Below are 12,164 nucleotides of genomic sequence, written 5' to 3'. Positions count from 1 at the left end.
GATTTTTGACAAAAGTGCCAGACCATTCAGTGCGAGAAGGCCACTCTCTTCCGAAAAGTATTTTGGGAAAACAGGATATCCACAGGCAAAAAAATGAAGTTGTATCTTTACCTCTCACCATATACAAAAATTAATTCAAGATAGATCAAAAACTTAAATTTAAGAGCTAAAACTGTAAAACTCTTATAGTTGTGCACCCATCACCAATCCCGTTTTAGAACACTTCTATCACCCAAAAAAGTTCCCTCATGCCTATTTGCAGCTTATTCTTGCTTCCACCCTTAGTCTTGGATAACAATTGATTTGCTTTATGTCTCTACTGTTTTGCTATTTCTAGAAATTTCATACTAAATGGAATCATACAATATGTAGTTATTTGTGTCTGGCTTCTTTCATGAGATTCACCTACGTTGTAGCATCTATCAGAACTTTGTTCCTTTTTTTTTTTTCCAAAGATTTTATTTTTTTCCTTTTTCTCCCCAAAGCCCCCCGGTACATAGTTGTATATTCTTATTTGTGGGTCCTTCTAGTTGTGGCATGTAGGACGCCACCTCAGCGTGGTTTGATGAGCAGTGCCATGTCTGCACCCAGGATTTGAACCAACAAAATACTGGGCCGCCTGTAGCGGAGTGCATGAACTTAACCACTTGGCCATGGAGCCAGCCCCAGAACTTTGTTCCTTTTTTATTGCTGAGTAGTATTCCATTAAATGGGTATACCACATTTTGTTTATCCATTCACCAGTTGATGGACATTCAAATTGTTTCCAGTTTGGGGCTATTAGGAATAACGCTACTGTGAACATTTGCATGCAAGTCATTGTGGAGACGTGTTTTCATCTCTCTTGGGCAGATACCTAGGAATGAAATTGCTTGTCAACCACCTAGGCTTTACTATTAATAATTTATTATAGTTGCTTTATCACGTATCTATCCACCTAGTCATCACTTTATTCTTCCATTAATCCTTCTAATTTTTTGGATGCATTTTAAAGTAAACTGCAGACAGAAAAACATATCTACCTAGATATGTTGAGCATCATGGCAGAGTGAGGGCACTCAGAAATCTTTTTTTTTTTTTTTTGAGGAAGATTAGCCCTGAGCTAACTGCTGCCAATCCTCCTCTTTTCACTGAAGAAGACTGGCCCTGAGCTAACATCCATGCCCATCTTCCTCTGCTTTATATGTAGGATGCTTACCACAGCATGGTGTGCCAAGCGGTGCCATGTCCGCAGCGGGGACCCAAACCAGCGAACCCTGGGCCACCAAAGCAGAGTATGCACACTTAACCACTGCACCATCCGCCAGCCCCAACACTCAGAAATCTTACCTCTCCAATATACAACCAAGAAAACATCCATGCTCCAACAGAGGACACCCAAACTCAACACAGAAAACGTCAGCGAGATCCACGCAGCCATAAGACAGAGGACAGACAGGCCAGAGCTCCCCTCAGAGGAGCTGGAACAGGGTAAGAGAATCTTCGCTCCCTCCTCTAAAGATGATCGAGACCACAGGAGGATCCGTGAGGGAAGGAACCGGGGAGGAAACAGTCGTTCACGGGACTTTCAAGGACTCCTTAGGGCCCTTGCAGCCTAGAAGGAAGCCCTCTACCAGAGCGAAAGCTTTCACATGCGGTGGGGGGGTGACCTCGTCAAGCCAACACCCCAGGAGAGCAGAGGGAGAACACGCAGGAGAAAGCGCCCCTTGCCCCAACCACTCAGCAGGGCTCCAGCCCCTAGGATTTCTGCAGAAGGCAGAGGGCTCAGAATACACAGCTCTTGACCGCGCCCCCAGTGGCAATAGGTGGTAACTGCGACCTAATAACGCCAGGATTCGAAAAAACAGAGCCTCTAGCAACATCAAACACTGTGTTACATCTCCAGACCAGAAAAACCTATCTACCTAAATTCGAGTAATTTTTTTAAAACGAAAATAAGAGTTAATGAATGGGTCATTATATTTTTTAGAATAGTTTTAGATTTACAGAAAAATTGTGAAGATACACCCACATTCAGCTTCCCTATTATTAATGTTTTACATTAGTATGGTACATTTGTTCACAACTAATGAACCAATATTGATACACTGTTATTAACTAAAGTCAACACTTCATTCAGATTTCCTTAGTTTTTACCTAATATTCTTTTTCTGTTCCAGGATCCCATCCAAGATACCATATTCCATTTAGTCACCATGTCTCCTTGGTGTCTTATTTTGACAAGGACAGTTACTCAGGCTTTCCTTGTTTTTGATAACCTTGATTTTTTGAGGAGTACTGGCCAAGTATTTTGTAGACGGCACCTCAGTTTGGGTTTGTCCGATGTCTTTCTCATGGTTAGATTGCAATTATGGGTCTGGGGAGGGAGACCACAGTGTTAAAGTGAGGTTCTCACCGCATCACATCCTGGGTACACACTATCAACATGACTCACCACTGTTGATGTTGACCTTGATCCCCAGGTGGTTTTGATCCCTAAGGTGTTTTTGTCAGGTTTCTCCACTGTCATGTTCCTCTCCCTCCACCCTTTACATGTTGTACAATTTGGAAGGAATTCACTACGCACAGCCCACACTTAAGAAGCGGGGAGTTATGCTTCACCTCCTCGAGGGAGTGGTATCTACATAAATTATTTGAAAATCTTTTGTACAGGAGATTTGTCTATTCTCCTCCATTTATTTGTTTATTAAATCACGTATGTATAGTGGACTAACTATTTTAAGCTTTGGGTTGTAATCCAATACTACTTGGTTTTGTTGCTCAATTTTTTCTGGTTTGGCCATTGGCAGCACTTTCAGTTGTCTCCCGTGTCTCTTTGACAAACGCCTATTACTGTGGGGCTTTATTTCTTAAGCACCTTTTTGCTTTCTGGCACTACAAGATGTTCCAGGCTATTTCCTGCACCAGTTCTAGAATCAGTCATTTCTCCAAGGAGCCCTGGTTCTTTTTATTGGAGAATGATGTTAGAAACCAAGATCTGGGCACTCAGTGTGCTCATTGTTACTTGTTTTTTTTTTTCTTCTTCTTCTTTCTTTCTTTTCTTTCTTTCTCTCTTTCTTTCTTTCCTTCCTTCCTTCCTTCCTTTTTCTTTCTTTCTTTCTTTCTTATTGAGGAAGATTAGCCCTGAGCTAACATCTGCTGCCTATCCTCCTCTTTTTGCTGAGGAAGACTGGCCCTGACCTAACATCCATGCCCATCTTCCTCTACTTTATATGTGGGACGCCTGCCAAAGCATGGCTTGCCAAGTGGTGCCATGTCCACTCCCGGGATCCAAACTGGTGAACCCTGGGCTGCCGAAGTACAATATGCAAACTTAACCACTGCACCACCAGACCAGCTCCTTGTTTTTGCTTCTTGACCCTCTTAGAGGGCAAAGCTTGGGAATATATCTGTGTATATACACATATCTATAATTATTTGTCTATTTATCCCTCTGTACCTATATTAAGCTACACATGAGTTCATATGCATGTCTCCAATGCTAATCCTTTATTGCTTGGTTCATTCTGGCCTTCTGCCCTGCTCTTGCTTATCTGTGATTCCCTACTCCAACAGCAGGTTTCATACAGTGAAAGGAATACTGCCCTTACAAGACAATTGAGTTGATTACTTCTTCAACAGTTTCCAGGAAGTAAACAGCTTTATCTTCAAGCTACCAGGAGTTGTTAGAAAGTCCTGCCATGTTGCTATTGTTATCTGCTAAGTAAAATGTCAAGGCTTTCTTTTGGTCAAACAGCCTTTTTAATGTGTGATAACTGCCTTTTTACTTTGTTTGAATATCTTGTGTAAGTACATGACAAAGCAATTCCAAAGTATGTTGTATAGCACATAGTTTGCTTTGGCTGAAGAAGAATGTAGAAAATGTGTACTCTCTGTTTATTGCCAGTAATCCATGTTGCTACCTTATTTTCTAAAAGGACTTCTGGTTGTTTTGGCATATCCAAGTGTCTGATGTATAGGATACAGAAGTAGCACATTTAATAATATCATTAATCTTTTTATATACAGCAGACTTTAACTCTAAAAAATGTTTTTGGTAACATATTTTATAGAAGGAATCTTGTATCTTCATCAAATGTCAAAAATCCTTCATCTTCTAACACTAAAAATAGTTGGCAGTCTCTAGCAATGTTTTTTTCAAGCTTCCTCTTTCAATTTTTGCATAGACTCAAAAGTAAAAGGAATTATCTTCTTGAAATATTTTTATAAAGTCTATTGCTTTGAAATTTGATTAATAAGAACAGAATGGGTTCGAGATATCTCATTTTTCTCTGAAACTTTCTCCTTTTATTGATAGACTATATTCTCTATTATATCTGAGTCGAAGTTGTTTCAGCACGATGTTGTTCCACGTGATGTTGGTTTTCCTCCTCAGAAATCTTTGGGGTGGCAAAGTTGATATTCTCCCTGTAAGTCATCCTCACAAAACGTGAAGATTCCCAAATAGGATTTTTTTCTTAAAAGACTCAAAGCTAGGGGCCAGCCCGGTGGCGCAGCGGTTAAGTTCGCACGTTCCGCTTCTCGGCGGCCCGGGGTTCGCTGGTTCGGATCCCGGGTGCGGACATGGCACTGCTTGGCAGCCATGCTGTGGTAGGCGTCCCACGTATAAACTAGAGGAAGATGGGCACGGATGTTAGCTCAGAGCCAGGCTTCCTCAGCAAAAAGAGGAGGACTGGCAGTAGTTAGCTAAGGGCTAATCTTCCTCCAAAAAAACAAAAACAAAAACAAACAAACAAAAAGACTCAAAGCTAAACAAAATTAAATAACTAAAAATTAAATATAGTTCTTAGAGATTATTCTGTTTAATGTTATGAATGCTAAAATGCCAAGCTAGTCCACAAAGATTAAAATTCTGATATAATCTGTCTTTATTCTTTTTTTCTAGTACATTTATGTTTTCATTTAAGAACCTATTTAGGGGCCGGCCCTGTGGCTGAGGCGTTAAGTTCACACACTCTGCTGTGGTGGCCCAGGGTTTCACAGGTTTGGATCCTGGGCTCGGACATGGCACCACTCATCAGGCCATGCTGAGGCGGCGTCCCACATAGCACAACAAGAAGGATCTACAACTAGAATATACAACTACGTACTGGGGGGCTTTGGGGAGAAGAAGGGAAAAAAAGGAAAGAGGAAGATTGGCAACAGATATTAGCTCAGAGCCAATCTCTAAAACTAAAAAAAGAAGCTATTTGGGGCTGGCCCAGTGTCGCAGCAGTTAAGTTCACACATTCGACTTCGAATGCCCGGGGTTTGCTGGTGCAGACCTATGCACCACTTGTCAAGCCACGCTGTGGCAGGCGTCCCATATATAAAGTAGAGGAAGATAGGCACAGATGTTAGTTCAGGGCCAGTATTCCTCAACAAAAAGAGGAGGATTGGTGGCAGATGTTAGTTCAGGACTAATTTTCTCAAAAACAAAAAAAAACACAAAGAACCCGTTTAATCTATTTATTTTTGAATAGAGAATACATTTACATGGCTTTAAAAATCAAAATAATACAAAAAGGTACACTCTGAGTATGTTCACTTCCACCCCAACTCCCCTCTCCTTCCCCTATAATTAACTCGTTTTATAATTTATTGGGGATCTTTCTAGTATTTAATATGACTGTAAGAAAATCTAAATATATATTTCTATTTCCCCCTTTTATTATACAAAAGGTAACGTAATATATACTTTTTTCTGTTCTTCACTTTGCCTTTTACTCAATATATTCTGGAGATCCTCTCACATCATTATACAGAGAAATTTTCATTCATTTTTACAGCTGCATATTATTCCATTGTGTGGATGTACCATGGTTGTGTTTAACCAGATCTCTGCTTATAACATTTGTATCTTTTCCAAATTTTGTTATAATCAATGCTGCCATGCATAACCTTGAACATAAGTTGTTTCATACATGAGAAGTCTATTTGAGGTAAAATTCCAGAAGTGAGATTATTGGTCAAAGAGTATAAGAGCATTCGTGATTTTCAAAGATGTTTCCAAATTGCCTTCCATAGGGTTGTAATATTTTAGGTCCCAGTGAGCAATGCACGAGTTCCTTGCCATGGGCCGCCCCAGTGGCGCAGCAGTTAAGTACACACATTCCACTTTGGTGGCCCAGGGTTTGCCGGTTCGGATCCCAGGTGCGGACATGACACCACTTGGCAAGCCATTGCTGTGGTAGGCGTCCCACATATAAAGTAGAGGAAGATGGGCACGGATGTTAGCTCAGGGCCAGTCTTCCTCAGCAACAAGAGGAGGATTGGCAGCAGATGTTAGCTCAGGGCTAATCTTCCTCAAAAAAACAAAACAAACAAACAAAAATAAGAGTTCCCTGCCAAAAGTATATGTCGTCATATATTTGCGTTTTTGGGCAATCTGATAGATGAGAAATGGCATGTCAATTATGTTTTAATTTGCAATTCTCATATTATGAGTGAAATTGAGCATCTTTCATGTGTTTAAAGCCCTTTTTGTATTTCTTTTTCTGATAATTGTCTTTTCATGTTCTTTGCCTATTTTCATATTGGATTGCTTATCCTTTTTGTCTTGATTTCAAGGAGATCTATATATTGAGGAGATGAGCCCTTTGTCAGATTTCTGAGTTGCAAAATTTTCCTATTTTTCTCTGCCTTATAACTTTGTCTACTTTTTTGCCACCAGAAGTTTTTGGAGTAAAATATATCAATCTCCTCTTATTTGGTTTCAATCATAGAAAGGCCTTCCTCACTCCAATGTTGCAAAGAAATTTGTCCATATTTTCTTTTTTCCCATATAAATCTTTGCTCTATCTGTTTTTTTCTATATGGTTTTCTTTTTTCCCATATAAATCTTTGCTCTATCTGGAGTTTGTTTTGATATATATAGTATGCGGTATGAATTCAACTTTATCTTTTCCAGATGGATATCCAATGGTCCCAACACAATTTATTAACATTGAGATGCCTTCTTCATCATAGACTAAATTCTCCTACGCTTTCCATCTTTTTCTGGATTTTCCTATTCTGTTTCCTTGTCTGTATCTACTTGTGTGCCACAAGCATACCATTTCTTTCTTTATTTTTTTGCCCATAATCAAAACTTTATTGAAAAACTGACACCAAAGGAGGAGATCACTGTTGTATACCTTATAGAATTAAACATAATTACATTATCTTGGTAAATTAACTAGAATTACTGAACTGATAAGGCTTTCTGTGATGTAACACAATTCAGGAAGTTGTGTGGATCGTTAGTGTTGCTTTCTTCTAAATGAACACCGTTCTGTGAGTCTGGCCTTTCCTCCCATCAGCTGTTGAACAACCCACACAAAGAACCATTGTCTGAGCATGGCTGGAAACCGGGAATCTTGTAGCAACCTGGGCGTCCTACATCCATAAAAGAAGAACTTGGACTTTGAACTAGCCATTTCTTTTTATATTTTTTCTTTTCCTCTTCCAAGGATGGAGGTAGGTAGTAAATCTCTAGCCAAGGCATGCCGATCCTTTCGCAGGCCCTGCCCGTCCAGATCTCTCAAAACCACACCATTTCAACAGTATGTTTGTGGTAGGACTGAGCTCCTTTTATTGCTTTTCTTTTCAGAATCTTTCTGTCCATTCTTTTTTTTCTATTTTTTACTCTTTATTTGGAAATAATTTCAAATTTAAAAATAATTGCAAAAATAAAAACAGTGCAAAGAGCAGACATATATCCTTTACCCAGAATCACCTATTAACATTTGTTTCATTATTTTATTAACGTTTGTTGTATTTTCTCTGCTTTTTTCTCTCATATATAACTTTTTTGCTGAATCCTCTGAGGACAAGTTTTGTACCACATGTCCCTTTTACCTCTAAATACCCCTAAGTGTGCATTTCCTAAGAATAGGGATATTCTCTCATATAATCACAGTATAGGTATCAACTTCATAAATTTGCATTGATACGATATTTTTATCCATTCGACCATTCATATTTCATCTTTGCCATTTGACCCAATAATACCCTTTCTCCATTTCTCCCACCTCCAGTACAGGATCCAATCTACTGCCAGAGATACATTGTTTCTAACTATTCTACCTTGTTTCAGTCAGAAAAAAAATGTTTGGTTGGTATTGTTATTGAGATTCTATTAAAAATATTTCACTTATTTAGGGAGAATTAACATCTTTCTGATGAATCTTCCTGTTAGAGAACATTTTGTACTTTTCCATTCAGGTCTACTTTTGTGTTCTTTGGGAAAGTCTTAGTTTTCCTTATATAGGTTTTGCACATTTCTTGTTCAAATTTATACCTATGTATTCTGTCTTTTATGCACCTATTACATATGGCCTTCTATTTATGTCTTCTAACCTATTATCATTTAACTATGAAAACTGATTTCAGAATATTTATTTTATACCACTGACCTTACAGAATTTTCTTTCGTTCTTTTTTTTTTTTTTTTTTTGAGGAAGATTAGCCCTGAGCTAACATCTGCTGCCAATCCTCCTGTTTTTGCTGAGGAAGACTGGCCCTGAGCTAACATCTATGCCCATCTTCCTCCACTTTATATGTGGGACGCCTGCCACAGCATGGCTTGACAAGTGGTGCGTAGGTCCACATCCAGATCCAAACCGGCAAACCCCGGGCCGACAAGGTGGAACGTGCAAACTTAACCGCTGCACCACTGGGTTGGCCCCCAGAATTTTCTTAGTTTGTAGCAGTTTTCAGTTGTAATCTCTATTATTTTGCATGTATTATTACTTACATTTTTAATAAACACTTATTGGATCAAAAGGGATACAATTTTATCCCTAAATTATCTATCTTACACACTTTCGTTTTTTTTTTTTTTTTTTGAGAAAGATTAGCCCTGAGCTAACATCCGTGCCCATCTTCCTCTACTTTATATGTGGGATGTCTGCCAGAGCATGGCTTGCCAAGCAGTGTCATGTCCGCACCTGGGATCCCCGGGCCGGAGTGGACGTGCAAACTTAACTGCTGCGCCACCGGGCCGGCCCCTCTTACACACTTTCTTAATGTTGTATTAACTTAGTTTATTCCTCCTATTTACTTGAAATCTCTTAACAATTGTTTTGATATTTAAAATTAACAGCCTTTACAGTCATCATTAATTACCTCAGAATTTTACTCTTGCAAAAATACATCAAAGTGTAACAAAATATCAACATATAAAGCACATAATGAATATTTCCATTCCAAGTTAAATCTTGCATGATTATTCGTATTTGAAGTGAATATTCAGATGTCCATGATAATTGTAAATCACATGCCTCATTTGTATTATTGACATTGTTAAGCTGATTATATTGATGGTAACCTATAATTCTCAGGGAAACTGACACTAACATCTTCTAATCTGGGGAGTGGGGCCCCTGCAGAGAGTATGGTAAGTAGGGATAGAAACCCCATCGATTCAGAGAATCAGGCAGTGGCAGGAGGATAACGTGCTCCACAACCAAACAGATCCATACAGGAGAAAACTTCTTACAAACAGGGAAACGTGGAGTGATCCTGTGAGCTATGGACATTCTGCATTTGAACTGTAGATCTGAGATGAAGATTCAACAATAGCAGGACTGGATGGGGAGCAGGGTTTAGATAATCTACACATTCTGTCCTTGGCATTTTTAATTCTTGTCCTCTATTCTCTCTTGAACTTACTTCAATTAAACTTTTGCATCCATCATTCCACTGAAACTTCTCACGTGAAGGCCATCAAAGACTTCTATGTTGTTAAATCCAGTCACCGGTTCTCTATCTACTTGACCCATCAGGAGCCTGTGATATATCAAGCATACATTCCTCCCCGACTAGACTTCTAAGACATCATACTCTCCTGATTTCCCTCCTACCTCCATGGTCACATCTCAGTCCAGGGATGTCAGATTTAGCAAACAAAAATACAGGATCCCCATTTAAATTTTAATTTAAGATAACAAATAATTTTTGTATAAATATGTGTCAAATATTGCATGAGGTAATTATACACTAAAAAATTACTCATTTTTTATCTGAAATTAAAATTTAACTGGGCACCTTTATTTTACCTGGCAACCCTAACTCTGTCTCCTTTTGTGGTTCCTCCTTATCTCCCCAACTTCTTCTCTCCTCCATCTACATTCACTCCCCAAGTGAGCTCCTCCTGTTTTGAGGCTTTAAAAAACTATCTATCTGCTGAGAACTCTCAAATTTATACCATCAGTGCAGAAGTCCCCTCTTTATTCCAAACTTATATCCATCACTTGACGTCTCCTCTTGGATATCTAATAGGCATCTCAACTTAACATCTCCCAAACCGAACTCTTGATCGCCCTCCAAAGAATCCTGTTCCTTCTGTAGCCTTCTCCTTCTCAGGAAATGGCAATTCTACCTCCCAGTTGCTCAGGTGCAAAGACTTGGGGTCACCATCTATTATTTCCTTTTTTGTATACCCCAAATCCACTTCCTCAGCAAATCCTTTTCCCTTTCTCTTCAAAATATATCCCCAAATGAATCAAGTCTCATCATTTTCCCTGCCACCACCCTGGTCCAAACTCCCATAATCTCTCATCTATATTACAGAAGTAACCTCCTCATTGATCTTCCTGCTTCTCCAATTTATTCTAAAGAATGATCCTAAGTCCATGCAGATCCCTTAGGCTTAGATCCCTCCAGTGCTTTCCTTTTTCTTAATAAAAGGAAAAGTCCTACAATGGCCTACGAGGCCCTATACAAATCTGCTCTTCCATGATTTCTCCTCTCCAAATTCTCTCTACTTTCTAACATGACTGACACTACCCTGGCCTTTTCCTGTTCTTCAGACAAACCAGGCACACTCGCACGTCAGAGCCTTTGCACCTGCTGATTTCTCTGCCTGAAATATTCCTCCTCTATCTGCATGGGTCACTCTCTCACCTCCTACAGTTTTCTTCTCAAATATTGTGCTTTCAGTGTGGCATTCTCTGGTCACCTTACATTAAATTGCAAGCACCCTCCTCCCCAGCACTCCATATTTACCATCCTTGTTTTATTTTCCTTTGAAGCTTATCACCATCCAACATACTACAGGTGTTACTTTGTTTTGGGGGTCTGTTTTTCCCTGCAAGAATGTAAGCCTCAGGAAGACAGGAGTTTTTGCCTGTTTTTTAAGCTGATATATCTCCAGCACCTATATGCAGTGTGGACGTGGTGTCTTGGAAGCCTGATGCTTGGTCGGCTCTCAATAGTCATTGAACAAATGCATAGCTACATGAATGAATGAAATCAAAGGATGCACATACAGCAGCTATCACCCAGTGACAAACTATTAGGGAATCCTAGGTCAAAGGGGACAAAAAAGAAAAGTGACTATGGAGGAGCAATGACAAGCGTGGTCTGGCAGAGGGACTGGAGCTGATTTCTTTTTTCCTCAAGCCACTGAGGGGCAGGAGCTGTCCAGCAATATTTTGCTGAATTTGGAGTGTTGCTGCAGGGAAGGAATGCTCACTTTCCGTATCCCAGTTCAGGAGCACTTGACTGCCAACCTTCCCATCAAATACGCCATGTGATCAATTCTGGCTAATGGGACATGAGTGGAGCTGCTTGCCCTCATCTTCCTGAAGACTGAAATGTAGATGGCATGCTGGTGAGCCAGATTGGACCATGTAGACGAGGACAACATCCTAGTTGATGGTCAAGCAACAAGATAGAATAATTTGGGACCCTGGAAATCTCACAGGAAAGAGCCACCTACCTTTTCAGGAGAGCACATCTACTTCTGACGGAGAGAAATGCACTTCCGTCTTACTTGAGCCACCATATTTTAAGGTCTTCCTGTTGCAGGAGTTTAATCTGCTCCCAAGTAATCCAACCGTTACCATGGGAGTTCCTCTCTTGTGTTTTATCTCCTCTTGTCTATATCCCATGACTTTTTCTTTTTTGGTTGATCTTATTTTAGTGGAGAACATACTCAAGAAACTTCCTGACATAGAATATGTAAGAGAAATATTTTGAGACTTGTATATCGGGAAAGGCATTTTATTCTACCTTCATTTATGATTAACGGCTTGTGTGGGGATACAGTTCAAGGTTAGAAATCATTTTCCTTCAGAATTTCTAGGGTGGCTGTCCAGAAGTCCAAAGACTTTCTGATTATAATCCTTTGTTTTCATATGATCTTTTTCCTTATTTTTACCTCTCCCTCTCGGGAGACTTGTAGAATCTTTCCTTTATCT

The 12,164-nt window shown here is 39.6% G+C and overlaps 1 pseudogene; it reads right to left on the bottom strand.

Annotated features, from left to right (window-relative positions):
• Positions 1-6,996: 6,996 nt before the first annotated feature.
• Positions 6,997-9,051, bottom strand: LOC138917665 (small ribosomal subunit protein eS27-like; annotated as a pseudogene).
• Between the last annotated feature and the right edge of the window lie 3,113 nt (positions 9,052-12,164).

Source organism: Equus caballus, chromosome 15, assembly GCF_041296265.1.
Source record: "Equus caballus isolate H_3958 breed thoroughbred chromosome 15, TB-T2T, whole genome shotgun sequence".
NCBI lineage: Eukaryota > Metazoa > Chordata > Mammalia > Perissodactyla > Equidae > Equus > Equus caballus.
Note: the sequence above shows the minus strand (reverse complement) of the source record. Positions and strands in the feature narration are given on the sequence as shown.